We start from the raw sequence: 20,115 nt of genomic DNA, 5'->3' as shown, positions 1-20,115 counted from the left end.
GGAGTGCTATATGATGATTTACAACTGGAAAGGCCTGGAGGGCACAGCAGCAAAACCATCCCAAAAAGAAGGAGGTATTATCAAAGGGAAACATCATCCCAGGTTTGGTAGGACCAGTGAAAGAATATCCAAAATCACGTTTAGGCCTGTGGCACCCATACCGTTGGCCTGACTCATGTCCAACTGGACTCCATGGCAGCCCTGGCCACCCACGACCTGTGGGTGTCATAGCGGGTAAATCGGTGCAGGTGACCAAAATGACCCATAATCCAAAAAATCTCAAAAGACCGAAAATCCGAAGGTGACCGATTTGGTCCAAACTTCCCCCACAAGGAGAGAGTAGGATACAGTGCACATCAAGGTAGACATGAGAAGCCTAAGACCAAGGGTGTGGAGGTGACACCCCTCCAAAGTTGGGCCTTTTCACCCAGTAATCACGTTTAGGCATGTGGCACCCATACCGTTGGCCTTACTGATGTCCAATTGGACTCCACGGCAGCCCTGGCCACCCTCGACCTTTGGGTGTCATAGCGGGTAAATCGGTGCAAGTGACCAAAATGATCAAAATCCAAAAAATCTGAAAGGATTAACCCCATGAATCTGACTGAAAATCCGAAGAGATTTTTGTGATTTTGGGTAATTTTGGTCACCTGCACCGATTTATCCGCTATGACACCCACAGGTCGACGGCGGCCAGGGCTGTCGTGGAGTCCAATTGGACATCAGTAAGGCCAACGGTATGGGTGCCACAGGCCTAAACGTGATTACTGGGTGAAAAGGCCCAACTTTGGAGGGGTGTCACCGCCACACCCTTGGTCTTAGGCTTCTCATGTCTACCTTGATGTGCACTGTATCCGAGTCTCTCCTTGTGGGATAAGTTTGGACCAAATCGGTCACCTTCGGATTTTCGGTCAAATTTATTAGGTTAATCTTTTGAGATTTTTTTGGATTTTGGGTCATTTTGTTCACCTGCACCGATTTACCCGCTATGGCACCCACAGGTCGAGAGCGGCCAGCCAGGGACGCTGTGGAGTCCAATTGGACATCAGTCAGGCCAACGGTATGGATGCCACAGGCCTAAACGTGATTACTGGGTGAAAAGGCCCAAATTTGGTGGGGTGTCACCGCCAAACCCTTTGTCTCAGGCTTCTCGTGTCTACGTTGGTGTGCACTGTATCCGACTCTCTCCTTGTGGGACAAGTTTGGACCAAATCAGTTACCTTCGGATTTTCGGTCAAATTCATGGATTTTGGGTCATTTTGTTCACCTGCACCAATTTACCCGTTATGACACCCACAGTTCGAGGGCGGCCAGGGCTGCCGTGGAGTCCAATTGGACATCAGTCAGGCCAACGGTATGGGTGCCACATGCCTAAACGTGATTACTGGGTAAAAAGGCCCAACTTTGGAGGGGTGTCACCGCCACACCCTTGGTCTCAGGCTTCTCAAGTCTAACTTGATGTGCACTGTATCCGACTCTCTCCTTGTGGGACAAGTTTGGACCAAATCGGTGACCTTCGGATTTTCGGTCATTTTGTGGTCTCAAATTGGACTCCACGCTAACACTGCCCGCCTTCAACCTGTGGGTGAGATGCCGAGTGAATCGGAGTGGAAGACCAAAATGACACATAATCCAAATAAATTGAAAGGATTGCCCCATCAATTTAGACGAAAATCCGAAGGTCAACGTTTTGATCCAAACTTGCCCCAAGGGAAGAGAGTCGGACACAATGCAGGTGACCAAAATGACACAAAATCCAAAAATTCAAAGGATTAACCCCATCAATTTACCAAAAAAATCAAAGGATTAGCCCCATCAATTTAGCAGCAAATCCAAAGGTCAACGATTTGGTCCAAACTTGCCTCACAGGAAGAGAGTCGGACACAATGCACAGCAAGGTAGACATGAGCAGCCTGAGCCTAAAGGCGTTGCGGTGACACCCCTCCAAATTTGGGCCTTTTCACCCACTATTCACTTTTGGGCCTCTGGCATTAATACCGTTGGCTTGAGAGGTGTCAAATTGGACTCCACGGCAACCCTGCCCCCCTTCGACCTGTGGGTGAGATGCCGAGTAAATCGGAGTAGGTGACAAAAATGACACAAAACCCCAAAAAACTCAAAGGACCCCATCAATTTAGCCGAAAATCCGAAGGTCAACGATTTGGTCCAAACTTGCCCCACAGGAGGAGAGTCGAACACAATCCACAGCAAGGGAGACATGAGCGGCCTGAGCCTAAAGGCGTTGCAGTGACACCCCTCCAAATTTGGGCCTTTTCAACCAGTATTCATTTTTGGGCCTGGGATGCCCTGCAGTGCAATGGCACACCAGTCAGCCACACGGTATCCCTGCCACAGGCATAAACGCCAAAAGCCCCAGCTTTCGAGGGCTCTCACCGCCACATCCTTGGTCTCACGATTCTGCTGACTACGCTGATGTGCACCCTATCCCACTCTCTACTTGTGGCGCAAGTGTGAACCAAATCGCTGACTTTCGGATTTCCCCCCAAATTCCATGGGGTACCCCTTGGAGATTTTGGCCATTTTGGGTCATTTTGGTCAACTCCACCGATTTACCCGCTATGACACCCACAGGTCCGGCAAGGCCTGGGATGCCCTGCAGTGCAATGGCACACCAGTCAGCCACACGGTATCCCTGCCACAGGCATAAACGCCAAAAGCCCCAGATTTCGAGGGCTCTCACCGCCACATCCTTGGTCTCACGATTCTGCTGCCTACGCTGATGTGCACCTTATCCCACTCTCTACTTGTGGCGCAAGTGTGGACCAAATCGCTGACCTTCGGATTTCCCCCCAAATTCCATGGGGTACCCCCTTGGAGATTTTTGCCATTTTGGGTCATTTTGGTCACCACCGATTTACCCGCTATGACACCCTATCCCTGCCAGAGGCATAAACGTCAAAAGGCCCTACTTTCGAGGGCTCTCACCGCCACACCCTTCGTCTCACGATTCTGCTGTCTACGCCCATGTGCACCCTATCTCACACTCCACCCGTGGCGCAACTTTGGACCAAATCGCTCACCCTCGGATTTCACCCAAAAATCCATGGGCCTGGGATGCCCTCCAGTCCAATCCCACACCAGTCACCCACACCCTATCCCTGCCAGAGGCATAAACGTCAAAAGGCCCTACTTTCCAGGGCTCTCACCGCCACACAATTCGTCTCACGATTCTAATGTCTACGCCCATGTGCACCCTATCCCACACTCCACCCGTGGCGCAACTTTGGACCAAATCGCTCACCCTCGGATTTCACCCAAAAATCCATGGGGTACCCCCTTGAAGATTTTCCGGATTTTGGGCCATTTTGGTCACCTCCACCGATTTACCCCCTATCACACCCACAGGTCCCGCAAGGCCTGGGATGCCCTCCAGTCCAATCCCACACCAGTCACCCACACCAGTCACCCACACCAGAGGCATAAACGTCAAAAGGCCCTACTTTCCAGGGCTCTCACCGCCACACAATTCGTCTCACGATTCTAATGTCTACGCCCATGTGCACCCTATCCCACACTCCACCCGTGGCGCAACTTTGGACCAAATCGCTCACCCTCGGATTTCACCCAAAAATCCATGGGGTACCCCCTTGAAGATTTTCCGGATTTTGGGCCATTTTGGTCACCTCCACCGATTTACCCCCTATCACACCCACAGGTCCCGCAAGGCCTGGGATGCCCTCCAGTCCAATCCCACACCAGTCACCCACACCCTATCCCTGCCAGAGGCATATACGTCAAAAGGCCCTACTTTCCAGGGCTCTCACCGCCACACAATTCGTCTCACGATTCTAATGTCTACGCCCATGTGCACCCTATCCCACACTCCACCCGTGGCGCAACTTTGGACCAAATCGCTCACCCTCGGATTTCACCCAAAAATCCATGGGGTACCCCCTTGAAGATTTTCCGGATTTTGGGCCATTTTGCTCACCTCCACCGATTTACCCCCTATCACACCCACAGGTCCCGCAAGGCCTGGGATGCCCTCCAGTCCAATCCCACACCAGTCACCCACACCCTATCCCTGCCAGAGGCATATACGTCAAAAGGCCCTACTTTCCAGGGCTCTCACCGCCACACAATTCGTCTCACGATTCTAATGTCTACGCCCATGTGCACCCTATCCCACACTCCACCCGTGGCGCAACTTTGGACCAAATCGCTCACCCTCGGATTTCACCCAAAAATCCATGGGGTACCCCCTTGAAGATTTTCCGGATTTTGGGCCATTTTGCTCACCTCCACCGATTTACCCCCTATCACACCCACAGGTCCCGCAAGGCCTGGGATGCCCTCCAGTCCAATCCCACACCAGTCACCCACACCCTATCCCTGCCAGAGGCATATACGTCAAAAGGCCCTACTTTCCAGGGCTCTCACCGCCACACAATTCGTCTCACGATTCTAATGTCTACGCCCATGTGCACCCTATCCCACACTCCACCCGTGGCGCAACTTTGGACCAAATCGCTCACCCTCGGATTTCACCCAAAAATCCATGGGGTACCCCCTTGAAGATTTTCCGGATTTTGGGCCATTTTGCTCACCTCCACCGATTTACCCCCTATCACACCCACAGGTCCCGCAAGGCCTGGGATGCCCTCCAGTCCAATCCCACACCAGTCACCCACACCCTATCCCTGCCAGAGGCATATACGTCAAAAGGCCCTACTTTCCAGGGCTCTCACCGCCACACAATTCGTCTCACGATTCTAATGTCTACGCCCATGTGCACCCTATCCCACACTCCACCCGTGGCGCAACTTTGGACCAAATCGCTCACCCTCGGATTTCACCCAAAAATCCATGGGGTACCCCCTTGAAGATTTTCCGGATTTTGGGCCATTTTGGTCACCTCCACCGATTTACCCCCTATCACACCCACAGGTCCCGCAAGGCCTGGGATGCCCTCCAGTCCAATCCCACACCAGTCACCCACACCCTATCCCTGCCAGAGGCATATACGTCAAAAGGCCCTACTTTCCAGGGCTCTCACCGCCACACAATTCGTCTCACGATTCTAATGTCTACGCCCATGTGCACCCTATCCCACACTCCACCCGTGGCGCAACTTTGGACCAAATCGCTCACCCTCGGATTTCACCCAAAAATCCATGGGGTACCCCCTTGAAGATTTTCCGGATTTTGGGCCATTTTGCTCACCTCCACCGATTTACCCCCTATCACACCCACAGGTCCCGCAAGGCCTGGGATGCCCTCCAGTCCAATCCCACACCAGTCACCCACACCCTATCCCTGCCAGAGGCATATACGTCAAAAGGCCCTACTTTCCAGGGCTCTCACCGCCACACAATTCGTCTCACGATTCTAATGTCTACGCCCATGTGCACCCTATCCCACACTCCACCCGTGGCGCAACTTTGGACCAAATCGCTCACCCTCGGATTTCACCCAAAAATCCATGGGGTACCCCCTTGAAGATTTTCCGGATTTTGGGCCATTTTGGTCACCTCCACCGATTTACCCCCTATCACACCCACAGGTCCCGCAAGGCCTGGGATGCCCTCCAGTCCAATCCCACACCAGTCACCCACACCCTATCCCTGCCAGAGGCATAAACGTCAAAAGGCCCTACTTTCCAGGGCTCTCACCGCCACACAATTCGTCTCACGATTCTAATGTCTACGCCCATGTGCACCCTATCCCACACTCCACCCGTGGCGCAACTTTGGACCAAATCGCTCACCCTCGGATTTCACCCAAAAATCCATGGGGTACCCCCTTGAAGATTTTCCGGATTTTGGGCCATTTTGGTCACCTCCACCGATTTACCCCCTATCACACCCACAGGTCCCGCAAGGCCTGGGATGCCCTCCAGTCCAATCCCACACCAGTCACCCACACCCTATCCCTGCCAGAGGCATAAACGTCAAAAGGCCCTACTTTCCAGGGCTCTCACCGCCACACAATTCGTCTCACGATTCTAATGTCTACGCCCATGTGCACCCTATCCCACACTCCACCCGTGGCGCAACTTTGGACCAAATCGCTCACCCTCGGATTTCACCCAAAAATCCATGGGGTACCCCCTTGAAGATTTTCCGGATTTTGGGCCATTTTGGTCACCTCCACCGATTTACCCCCTATCACACCCACAGGTCCCGCAAGGCCTGGGATGCCCTCCAGTCCAATCCCACACCAGTCACCCACACCCTATCCCTGCCAGAGGCATATACGTCAAAAGGCCCTACTTTCCAGGGCTCTCACCGCCACACAATTCGTCTCACGATTCTAATGTCTACGCCCATGTGCACCCTATCCCACACTCCACCCGTGGCGCAACTTTGGACCAAATCGCTCACCCTCGGATTTCACCCAAAAATCCATGGGGTACCCCCTTGAAGATTTTCCGGATTTTGGGCCATTTTGCTCACCTCCACCGATTTACCCCCTATCACACCCACAGGTCCCGCAAGGCCTGGGATGCCCTCCAGTCCAATCCCACACCAGTCACCCACACCCTATCCCTGCCAGAGGCATATACGTCAAAAGGCCCTACTTTCCAGGGCTCTCACCGCCACACAATTCGTCTCACGATTCTAATGTCTACGCCCATGTGCACCCTATCCCACACTCCACCCGTGGCGCAACTTTGGACCAAATCGCTCACCCTCGGATTTCACCCAAAAATCCATGGGGTACCCCCTTGAAGATTTTCCGGATTTTGGGCCATTTTGGTCACCTCCACCGATTTACCCCCTATCACACCCACAGGTCCCGCAAGGCCTGGGATGCCCTCCAGTCCAATCCCACACCAGTCACCCACACCCTATCCCTGCCAGAGGCATATACGTCAAAAGGCCCTACTTTCCAGGGCTCTCACCGCCACACAATTCGTCTCACGATTCTAATGTCTACGCCCATGTGCACCCTATCCCACACTCCACCCGTGGCGCAACTTTGGACCAAATCGCTCACCCTCGGATTTCACCCAAAAATCCATGGGGTACCCCCTTGAAGATTTTCCGGATTTTGGGCCATTTTGCTCACCTCCACCGATTTACCCCCTATCACACCCACAGGTCCCGCAAGGCCTGGGATGCCCTCCAGTCCAATCCCACACCAGTCACCCACACCCTATCCCTGCCAGAGGCATATACGTCAAAAGGCCCTACTTTCCAGGGCTCTCACCGCCACACAATTCGTCTCACGATTCTAATGTCTACGCCCATGTGCACCCTATCCCACACTCCACCCGTGGCGCAACTTTGGACCAAATCGCTCACCCTCGGATTTCACCCAAAAATCCATGGGGTACCCCCTTGAAGATTTTCCGGATTTTGGGCCATTTTGGTCACCTCCACCGATTTACCCCCTATCACACCCACAGGTCCCGCAAGGCCTGGGATGCCCTCCAGTCCAATCCCACACCAGTCACCCACACCCTATCCCTGCCAGAGGCATAAACGTCAAAAGGCCCTACTTTCCAGGGCTCTCACCGCCACACAGTTCGTCTCACGATTCTAATGTCTACGCCCATGTGCACCCTATCCCACACTCCACCCGTGGCGCAACTTTGGACCAAATCGCTCACCCTCGGATTTCACCCAAAAATCCATGGGGTACCCCCTTGAAGATTTTCCGGATTTTGGGCCATTTTGGTCACCTCCACCGATTTACCCCCTATCACACCCACAGGTCCCGCAAGGCCTGGGATGCCCTCCAGTCCAATCCCACACCAGTCACCCACACCCTATCCCTGCCAGAGGCATATACGTCAAAAGGCCCTACTTTCCAGGGCTCTCACCGCCACACAATTCGTCTCACGATTCTAATGTCTACGCCCATGTGCACCCTATCCCACACTCCACCCGTGGCGCAACTTTGGACCAAATCGCTCACCCTCGGATTTCACCCAAAAATCCATGGGGTACCCCCTTGAAGATTTTCCGGATTTTGGGCCATTTTGCTCACCTCCACCGATTTACCCCCTATCACACCCACAGGTCCCGCAAGGCCTGGGATGCCCTCCAGTCCAATCCCACACCAGTCACCCACACCCTATCCCTGCCAGAGGCATATACGTCAAAAGGCCCTACTTTCCAGGGCTCTCACCGCCACACAATTCGTCTCACGATTCTAATGTCTACGCCCATGTGCACCCTATCCCACACTCCACCCGTGGCGCAACTTTGGACCAAATCGCTCACCCTCGGATTTCACCCAAAAATCCATGGGGTACCCCCTTGAAGATTTTCCGGATTTTGGGCCATTTTGGTCACCTCCACCGATTTACCCCCTATCACACCCACAGGTCCCGCAAGGCCTGGGATGCCCTCCAGTCCAATCCCACACCAGTCACCCACACCCTATCCCTGCCAGAGGCATAAACGTCAAAAGGCCCTACTTTCCAGGGCTCTCACCGCCACACAATTCGTCTCACGATTCTAATGTCTACGCCCATGTGCACCCTATCCCACACTCCACCCGTGGCGCAACTTTGGACCAAATCGCTCACCCTCGGATTTCACCCAAAAATCCATGGGGTACCCCCTTGAAGATTTTCCGGATTTTGGGCCATTTTGGTCACCTCCACCGATTTACCCCCTATCACACCCACAGGTCCCGCAAGGCCTGGGATGCCCTCCAGTCCAATCCCACACCAGTCACCCACACCCTATCCCTGCCAGAGGCATATACGTCAAAAGGCCCTACTTTCCAGGGCTCTCACCGCCACACAATTCGTCTCACGATTCTAATGTCTACGCCCATGTGCACCCTATCCCACACTCCACCCGTGGCGCAACTTTGGACCAAATCGCTCACCCTCGGATTTCACCCAAAAATCCATGGGGTACCCCCTTGAAGATTTTCCGGATTTTGGGCCATTTTGCTCACCTCCACCGATTTACCCCCTATCACACCCACAGGTCCCGCAAGGCCTGGGATGCCCTCCAGTCCAATCCCACACCAGTCACCCACACCCTATCCCTGCCAGAGGCATATACGTCAAAAGGCCCTACTTTCCAGGGCTCTCACCGCCACACAATTCGTCTCACGATTCTAATGTCTACGCCCATGTGCACCCTATCCCACACTCCACCCGTGGCGCAACTTTGGACCAAATCGCTCACCCTCGGATTTCACCCAAAAATCCATGGGGTACCCCCTTGAAGATTTTCCGGATTTTGGGCCATTTTGCTCACCTCCACCGATTTACCCCCTATCACACCCACAGGTCCCGCAAGGCCTGGGATGCCCTCCAGTCCAATCCCACACCAGTCACCCACACCCTATCCCTGCCAGAGGCATATACGTCAAAAGGCCCTACTTTCCAGGGCTCTCACCGCCACACAATTCGTCTCACGATTCTAATGTCTACGCCCATGTGCACCCTATCCCACACTCCACCCGTGGCGCAACTTTGGACCAAATCGCTCACCCTCGGATTTCACCCAAAAATCCATGGGGTACCCCCTTGAAGATTTTCCGGATTTTGGGCCATTTTGCTCACCTCCACCGATTTACCCCCTATCACACCCACAGGTCCCGCAAGGCCTGGGATGCCCTCCAGTCCAATCCCACACCAGTCACCCACACCCTATCCCTGCCAGAGGCATATACGTCAAAAGGCCCTACTTTCCAGGGCTCTCACCGCCACACAATTCGTCTCACGATTCTAATGTCTACGCCCATGTGCACCCTATCCCACACTCCACCCGTGGCGCAACTTTGGACCAAATCGCTCACCCTCGGATTTCACCCAAAAATCCATGGGGTACCCCCTTGAAGATTTTCCGGATTTTGGGCCATTTTGCTCACCTCCACCGATTTACCCCCTATCACACCCACAGGTCCCGCAAGGCCTGGGATGCCCTCCAGTCCAATCCCACACCAGTCACCCACACCCTATCCCTGCCAGAGGCATATACGTCAAAAGGCCCTACTTTCCAGGGCTCTCACCGCCACACAATTCGTCTCACGATTCTAATGTCTACGCCCATGTGCACCCTATCCCACACTCCACCCGTGGCGCAACTTTGGACCAAATCGCTCACCCTCGGATTTCACCCAAAAATCCATGGGGTACCCCCTTGAAGATTTTCCGGATTTTGGGCCATTTTGGTCACCTCCACCGATTTACCCCCTATCACACCCACAGGTCCCGCAAGGCCTGGGATGCCCTCCAGTCCAATCCCACACCAGTCACCCACACCCTATCCCTGCCAGAGGCATAAACGTCAAAAGGCCCTACTTTCCAGGGCTCTCACCGCCACACAATTCGTCTCACGATTCTAATGTCTACGCCCATGTGCACCCTATCCCACACTCCACCCGTGGCGCAACTTTGGACCAAATCGCTCACCCTCGGATTTCACCCAAAAATCCATGGGGTACCCCCTTGAAGATTTTCCGGATTTTGGGCCATTTTGGTCACCTCCACCGATTTACCCCCTATCACACCCACAGGTCCCGCAAGGCCTGGGATGCCCTCCAGTCCAATCCCACACCAGTCACCCACACCCTCTCCCTGCCAGAGGCATATACGTCAAAAGGCCCTACTTTCCAGGGCTCTCACCGCCACACAATTCGTCTCACGATTCTAATGTCTACGCCCATCTGCACCCTATCCCACACTCCACCCGTGGCGCAACTTTGGACCAAATCGCTCACCCTCGGATTTCACCCAAAAATCCATGGGGTACCCCCTTGAAGATTTTCCGGATTTTGGGCCATTTTGCTCACCTCCACCGATTTACCCCCTATCACACCCACAGGTCCCGCAAGGCCTGGGATGCCCTCCAGTCCAATCCCACACCAGTCACCCACACCCTATCCCTGCCAGAGGCATATACGTCAAAAGGCCCTACTTTCCAGGGCTCTCACCGCCACACAATTCGTCTCACGATTCTAATGTCTACGCCCATGTGCACCCTATCCCACACTCCACCCGTGGCGCAACTTTGGACCAAATCGCTCACCCTCGGATTTCACCCAAAAATCCATGGGGTACCCCCTTGAAGATTTTCCGGATTTTGGGCCATTTTGCTCACCTCCACCGATTTACCCCCTATCACACCCACAGGTCCCGCAAGGCCTGGGATGCCCTCCAGTCCAATCCCACACCAGTCACCCACACCCTATCCCTGCCAGAGGCATATACGTCAAAAGGCCCTACTTTCCAGGGCTCTCACCGCCACACAATTCGTCTCACGATTCTAATGTCTACGCCCATGTGCACCCTATCCCACACTCCACCCGTGGCGCAACTTTGGACCAAATCGCTCACCCTCGGATTTCACCCAAAAATCCATGGGGTACCCCCTTGAAGATTTTCCGGATTTTGGGCCATTTTGGTCACCTCCACCGATTTACCCCCTATCACACCCACAGGTCCCGCAAGGCCTGGGATGCCCTCCAGTCCAATCCCACACCAGTCACCCACACCCTATCCCTGCCAGAGGCATATACGTCAAAAGGCCCTACTTTCCAGGGCTCTCACCGCCACACAATTCGTCTCACGATTCTAATGTCTACGCCCATGTGCACCCTATCCCACACTCCACCCGTGGCGCAACTTTGGACCAAATCGCTCACCCTCGGATTTCACCCAAAAATCCATGGGGTACCCCCTTGAAGATTTTCCGGATTTTGGGCCATTTTGCTCACCTCCACCGATTTACCCCCTATCACACCCACAGGTCCCGCAAGGCCTGGGATGCCCTCCAGTCCAATCCCACACCAGTCACCCACACCCTATCCCTGCCAGAGGCATATACGTCAAAAGGCCCTACTTTCCAGGGCTCTCACCGCCACACAATTCGTCTCACGATTCTAATGTCTACGCCCATGTGCACCCTATCCCACACTCCACCCGTGGCGCAACTTTGGACCAAATCGCTCACCCTCGGATTTCACCCAAAAATCCATGGGGTACCCCCTTGAAGATTTTCCGGATTTTGGGCCATTTTGCTCACCTCCACCGATTTACCCCCTATCACACCCACAGGTCCCGCAAGGCCTGGGATGCCCTCCAGTCCAATCCCACACCAGTCACCCACACCCTATCCCTGCCAGAGGCATATACGTCAAAAGGCCCTACTTTCCAGGGCTCTCACCGCCACACAATTCGTCTCACGATTCTAATGTCTACGCCCATGTGCACCCTATCCCACACTCCACCCGTGGCGCAACTTTGGACCAAATCGCTCACCCTCGGATTTCACCCAAAAATCCATGGGGTACCCCCTTGAAGATTTTCCGGATTTTGGGCCATTTTGGGCACCTCCACCGATTTACCCCCTATCACACCCACAGGTCCCGCAAGGCCTGGGATGCCCTCCAGTCCAATCCCACACCAGTCACCCACACCCTATCCCTGCCAGAGGCATATACGTCAAAAGGCCCTACTTTCCAGGGCTCTCACCGCCACACAATTCGTCTCACGATTCTAATGTCTACGCCCATGTGCACCCTATCCCACACTCCACCCGTGGCGCAACTTTGGACCAAATCGCTCACCCTCGGATTTCACCCAAAAATCCATGGGGTACCCCCTTGAAGATTTTCCGGATTTTGGGCCATTTTGCTCACCTCCACCGATTTACCCCCTATCACACCCACAGGTCCCGCAAGGCCTGGGATGCCCTCCAGTCCAATCCCACACCAGTCACCCACACCCTATCCCTGCCAGAGGCATATACGTCAAAAGGCCCTACTTTCCAGGGCTCTCACCGCCACACAATTCGTCTCACGATTCTAATGTCTACGCCCATGTGCACCCTATCCCACACTCCACCCGTGGCGCAACTTTGGACCAAATCGCTCACCCTCGGATTTCACCCAAAAATCCATGGGGTACCCCCTTGAAGATTTTCCGGATTTTGGGCCATTTTGGTCACCTCCACCGATTTACCCCCTATCACACCCACAGGTCCCGCAAGGCCTGGGATGCCCTCCAGTCCAATCCCACACCAGTCACCCACACCCTATCCCTGCCAGAGGCATATACGTCAAAAGGCCCTACTTTCCAGGGCTCTCACCGCCACACAATTCGTCTCACGATTCTAATGTCTACGCCCATGTGCACCCTATCCCACACTCCACCCGTGGCGCAACTTTGGACCAAATCGCTCACCCTCGGATTTCACCCAAAAATCCATGGGGTACCCCCTTGAAGATTTTCCGGATTTTGGGCCATTTTGCTCACCTCCACCGATTTACCCCCTATCACACCCACAGGTCCCGCAAGGCCTGGGATGCCCTCCAGTCACCCACACCCTATCCCTGCCAGAGGCATATACGTCAAAAGGCCCTACTTTCCAGGGCTCTCACCGCCACACAATTCGTCTCACGATTCTAATGTCTACGCCCATGTGCACCCTATCCCACACTCCACCCGTGGCGCAACTTTGGACCAAATCGCTCACCCTCGGATTTCACCCAAAAATCCATGGGGTACCCCCTTGAAGATTTTCCGGATTTTGGGCCATTTTGCTCACCTCCACCGATTTACCCCCTATCACACCCACAGGTCCCGCAAGGCCTGGGATGCCCTCCAGTCCAATCCCACACCAGTCACCCACACCCTATCCCTGCCAGAGGCATATACGTCAAAAGGCCCTACTTTCCAGGGCTCTCACCGCCACACAATTCGTCTCACGATTCTAATGTCTACGCCCATGTGCACCCTATCCCACACTCCACCCGTGGCGCAACTTTGGACCAAATCGCTCACCCTCGGATTTCACCCAAAAATCCATGGGGTACCCCCTTGAAGATTTTCCGGATTTTGGGCCATTTTGGTCACCTCCACCGATTTACCCCCTATCACACCCACAGGTCCCGCAAGGCCTGGGATGCCCTCCAGTCCAATCCCACACCAGTCACCCACACCCTATCCCTGCCAGAGGCATATACGTCAAAAGGCCCTACTTTCCAGGGCTCTCACCGCCACACAATTCGTCTCACGATTCTAATGTCTACGCCCATGTGCACCCTATCCCACACTCCACCCGTGGCGCAACTTTGGACCAAATCGCTCACCCTCGGATTTCACCCAAAAATCCATGGGGTACCCCCTTGAAGATTTTCCGGATTTTGGGCCATTTTGCTCACCTCCACCGATTTACCCCCTATCACACCCACAGGTCCCGCAAGGCCTGGGATGCCCTCCAGTCCAATCCCACACCAGTCACCCACACCCCATCCCTGCCAGAGGCATATACGTCAAAAGGCCCTACTTTCCAGGGCTCTCACCGCCACACAATTCGTCTCACGATTCTAATGTCTACGCCCATGTGCACCCTATCCCACACTCCACCCGTGGCGCAACTTTGGACCAAATCGCTCACCCTCGGATTTCACCCAAAAATCCATGGGGTACCCCCTTGAAGATTTTCCGGATTTTGGGCCATTTTGCTCACCTCCACCGATTTACCCCCTATCACACCCACAGGTCCCGCAAGGCCTGGGATGCCCTCCAGTCCAATCCCACACCAGTCACCCACACCCTATCCCTGCCAGAGGCATATACGTCAAAAGGCCCTACTTTCCAGGGCTCTCACCGCCACACAATTCGTCTCACGATTCTAATGTCTACGCCCATGTGCACCCTATCCCACACTCCACCCGTGGCGCAACTTTGGACCAAATCGCTCACCCTCGGATTTCACCCAAAAATCCATGGGGTACCCCCTTGAAGATTTTCCGGATTTTGGGCCATTTTGCTCACCTCCACCGATTTACCCCCTATCACACCCACAGGTCCCGCAAGGCCTGGGATGCCCTCCAGTCCAATCCCACACCAGTCACCCACACCCTATCCCTGCCAGAGGCATATACGTCAAAAGGCCCTACTTTCCAGGGCTCTCACCGCCACACAATTCGTCTCACGATTCTAATGTCTACGCCCATGTGCACCCTATCCCACACTCCACCCGTGGCGCAACTTTGGACCAAATCGCTCACCCTCGGATTTCACCCAAAAATCCATGGGGTACCCCCTTGAAGATTTTCCGGATTTTGGGCCATTTTGGTCACCTCCACCGATTTACCCCCTATCACACCCACAGGTCCCGCAAGGCCTGGGATGCCCTCCAGTCCAATCCCACACCAGTCACCCACACCCTATCCCTGCCAGAGGCATATACGTCAAAAGGCCCTACTTTCCAGGGCTCTCACCGCCACACAATTCGTCTCACGATTCTAATGTCTACGCCCATGTGCACCCTATCCCACACTCCACCCGTGGCGCAACTTTGGACCAAATCGCTCACCCTCGGATTTCACCCAAAAATCCATGGGGTACCCCCTTGAAGATTTTCCGGATTTTGGGCCATTTTGCTCACCTCCACCGATTTACCCCCTATCACACCCACAGGTCCCGCAAGGCCTGGGATGCCCTCCAGTCCAATCCCACACCAGTCACCCACACCCTATCCCTGCCAGAGGCATATACGTCAAAAGGCCCTACTTTCCAGGGCTCTCACCGCCACACAATTCGTCTCACGATTCTAATGTCTACGCCCATGTGCACCCTATCCCACACTCCACCCGTGGCGCAACTTTGGACCAAATCGCTCACCCTCGGATTTCACCCAAAAATCCATGGGGTACCCCCTTGAAGATTTTCCGGATTTTGGGCCATTTTGGTCACCTCCACCGATTTACCCCCTATCACACCCACAGGTCCCGCAAGGCCTGGGATGCCCTCCAGTCCAATCCCACACCAGTCACCCACACCCTATCCCTGCCAGAGGCATATACGTCAAAAGGCCCTACTTTCCAGGGCTCTCACCGCCACACAATTCGTCTCACGATTCTAATGTCTACGCCCATGTGCACCCTATCCCACACTCCACCCGTGGCGCAACTTTGGACCAAATCGCTCACCCTCGGATTTCACCCAAAAATCGGATTTCACCCAAAAATCCATGGGGTACCCCCTTGAAGATTTTCCGGATTTTGGGCCATTTTGCTCACCTCCACCGATTTACCCCCTATCACACCCACAGGTCCCGCAAGGCCTGGGATGCCCTCCAGTCCAATCCCACACCAGTCACCCACACACCCTATCCCTGCCAGAGGCATATACGTCAAAAGGCCCTACTTTCCAGGGCTCTCACCGCCACACAATTCGTCTCACGATTCTAATGTCTACGCCCATGTGCACCCTATCCCACACTCCACCCGTGGCGCAACTTTGGACCAAATCGCTCACCCTCGGATTTCACCCAAAAATCCATGGGGTACCCCCTTGAAGATTTTCCGGATTTTGGGCCATTTTGCTCACCTCCACCGATTTCCCCCCTATCACACCCACAGGTCCCGCAAGGCCTGGGATGCCCTCCAGTCCAATCCCACACCAGTCACCCACACCCTATCCCTGCCAGAGGCATATACGTCAAAAGGCCCTACTTTCCAGGGCTCTCACCGCCACACAATTCGTCTCACGATTCTAATGTCTACGCCCATGTGCACCCTATCCCACACTCCACCCGTGGCGCAACTTTGGACCAAATCGCTCACCCTCGGATTTCACCCAAAAATCCATGGGGTACCCCCTTGAAGATTTTCCGGATTTTGGGCCATTTTGCTCACCTCCACCGATTTACCCCCTATCACACCCACAGGTCCCGCAAGGCCTGGGATGCCCTCCAGTCCAATCCCACACCAGTCACCCACACCCTATCCCTGCCAGAGGCATATACGTCAAAAGGCCCTACTTTCCAGGGCTCTCACCGCCACACAATTCGTCTCACGATTCTAATGTCTACGCCCATGTGCACCCTATCCCACACTCCACCCGTGGCGCAACTTTGGACCAAATCGCTCACCCTCGGATTTCACCCAAAAATCCATGGGGTACCCCCTTGAAGATTTTCCGGATTTTGGGCCATTTTGCTCACCTCCACCGATTTACCCCCTATCACACCCACAGGTCCCGCAAGGCCTGGGATGCCCTCCAGTCCAATCCCACACCAGTCACCCACACCCTATCCCTGCCAGAGGCATATACGTCAAAAGGCCCTACTTTCCAGGGCTCTCACCGCCACACAATTCGTCTCACGATTCTAATGTCTACGCCCATGTGCACCCTATCCCACACTCCACCCGTGGCGCAACTTTGGACCAAATCGCTCACCCTCGGATTTCACCCAAAAATCCATGGGGTACCCCCTTGAAGATTTTCCGGATTTTGGGCCATTTTGGTCACCTCCACCGATTTACCCCCTATCACACCCACAGGTCCCGCAAGGCCTGGGATGCCCTCCAGTCCAATCCCACACCAGTCACCCACACCCTATCCCTGCCAGAGGCATATACGTCAAAAGGCCCTACTTTCCAGGGCTCTCACCGCCACACAATTCGTCTCACGATTCTAATGTCTACGCCCATGTGCACCCTATCCCACACTCCACCCGTGGCGCAACTTTGGACCAAATCGCTCACCCTCGGATTTCACCCAAAAATCCATGGGGTACCCCCTTGAAGATTTTCCGGATTTTGGGCCATTTTGCTCACCTCCACCGATTTACCCCCTATCACACCCACAGGTCCCGCAAGGCCTGGGATGCCCTCCAGTCCAATCCCACACCAGTCACCCACACCCTATCCCTGCCAGAGGCATATACGTCAAAAGGCCCTACTTTCCAGGGCTCTCACCGCCACACAATTCGTCTCACGATTCTAATGTCTACGCCCATGTGCACCCTATCCCACACTCCACCCGTGGCGCAACTTTGGACCAAATCGCTCACCCTCGGATTTCACCCAAAAATCCATGGGGTACCCCCTTGAAGATTTTCCGGATTTTGGGCCATTTTGCTCACCTCCACCGATTTACCCCCTATCACACCCACAGGTCCCGCAAGGCCTGGGATGCCCTCCAGTCCAATCCCACACCAGTCACCCACACCCTATCCCTGCCAGAGGCATATACGTCAAAAGGCCCTACTTTCCAGGGCTCTCACCGCCACACAATTCGTCTCACGATTCTAATGTCTACGCCCATGTGCACCCTATCCCACACTCCACCCGTGGCGCAACTTTGGACCAAATCGCTCACCCTCGGATTTCACCCAAAAATCCATGGGGTACCCCCTTGAAGATTTTCCGGATTTTGGGCCATTTTTGGCACCTCCACCGATTTACCCCCTATCACACCCACAGGTCCCGCAAGGCCTGGGATGCCCTCCAGTCCAATCCCACACCAGTCACCCACACCCTATCCCTGCCAGAGGCATATACGTCAAAAGGCCCTACTTTCCAGGGCTCTCACCGCCACACAATTCGTCTCACGATTCTAATGTCTACGCCCATGTGCACCCTATCCCACACTCCACCCGTGGCGCAACTTTGGACCAAATCGCTCACCCTCGGATTTCACCCAAAAATCCATGGGGTACCCCCTTGAAGATTTTCCGGATTTTGGGCCATTTTGCTCACCTCCACCGATTTACCCCCTATCACACCCACAGGTCCCGCAAGGCCTGGGATGCCCTCCAGTCCAATCCCACACCAGTCACCCACACCCTATCCCTGCCAGAGGCATATACGTCAAAAGGCCCTACTTTCCAGGGCTCTCACCGCCACACAATTCGTCTCACGATTCTAATGTCTACGCCCATGTGCACCCTATCCCACACTCCACCCGTGGCGCAACTTTGGACCAAATCGCTCACCCTCGGATTTCACCCAAAAATCCATGGGGTACCCCCTTGAAGATTTTCCGGATTTTGGGCCATTTTGGTCACCTCCACCGATTTACCCCCTATCACACCCACAGGTCCCGCAAGGCCTGGGATGCCCTCCAGTCCAATCCCACACCAGTCACCCACACCCTATCCCTGCCAGAGGCATATACGTCAAAAGGCCCTACTTTCCAGGGCTCTCACCGCCACACAATTCGTCTCACGATTCTAATGTCTACGCCCATGTGCACCCTATCCCACACTCCACCCGTGGCGCAACTTTGGACCAAATCGCTCACCCTCGGATTTCACCCAAAAATCCATGGGGTACCCCCTTGAAGATTTTCCGGATTTTGGGCCATTTTGCTCACCTCCACCGATTTACCCCCTATCACACCCACAGGTCCCGCAAGGCCTGGGATGCCCTCCAGTCCAATCCCACACCAGTCACCCACACCCTATCCCTGCCAGAGGCATATACGTCAAAAGGCCCTACTTTCCAGGGCTCTCACCGCCACACAATTCGTCTCACGATTCTAATGTCTACGCCCATGTGCACCCTATCCCACACTCCACCCGTGGCGCAACTTTGGACCAAATCGCTCACCCTCGGATTTCACCCAAAAATCCATGGGGTACCCCCTTGAAGATTTTCCGGATTTTGGGCCATTTTGCTCACCTCCACCGATTTACCCCCTATCACACCCACAGGTCCCGCAAGGCCTGGGATGCCCTCCAGTCCAATCCCACACCAGTCACCCACACCCTATCCCTGCCAGAGGCATATACGTCAAAAGGCCCTACTTTCCAGGGCTCTCACCGCCACACAATTCGTCTCACGATTCTAATGTCTACGCCCATGTGCACCCTATCCCACACTCCACCCGTGGCGCAACTTTGGACCAAATCGCTCACCCTCGGATTTCACCCAAAAATCCATGGGGTACCCCCTTGAAGATTTTCCGGATTTTGGGCCATTTTGGTCACCTCCACCGATTTACCCCCTATCACACCCACAGGTCCCGCAAGGCCTGGGATGCCCTCCAGTCCAATCCCACACCAGTCACCCACACCCTATCCCTGCCAGAGGCATAAACGTCAAAAGGCCCTACTTTCCAGGGCTCTCACCGCCACACAATTCGTCTCACGATTCTAATGTCTACGCCCATGTGCACCCTATCCCACACTCCACCCGTGGCGCAACTTTGGACCAAATCGCTCACCCTCGGATTTCACCCAAAAATCCATGGGGTACCCCCTTGAAGATTTTCCGGATTTTGGGCCATTTTGGTCACCTCCACCGATTTACCCCCTATCACACCCACAGGTCCCGCAAGGCCTGGGATGCCCTCCAGTCCAATCCCACACCAGTCACCCACACCCTATCCCTGCCAGAGGCATATACGTCAAAAGGCCCTACTTTCCAGGGCTCTCACCG

Source organism: Oratosquilla oratoria, chromosome 2 (assembly GCF_046742065.1).
Source record: "Oratosquilla oratoria isolate Oo_2021 chromosome 2, ASM4674206v1, whole genome shotgun sequence".
Taxonomy (NCBI): Eukaryota; Metazoa; Arthropoda; class Malacostraca; order Stomatopoda; family Squillidae; genus Oratosquilla; species Oratosquilla oratoria.
The sequence above is the reverse complement of the archived record's forward strand: the minus strand, read 5'-3'. Positions refer to the sequence as shown.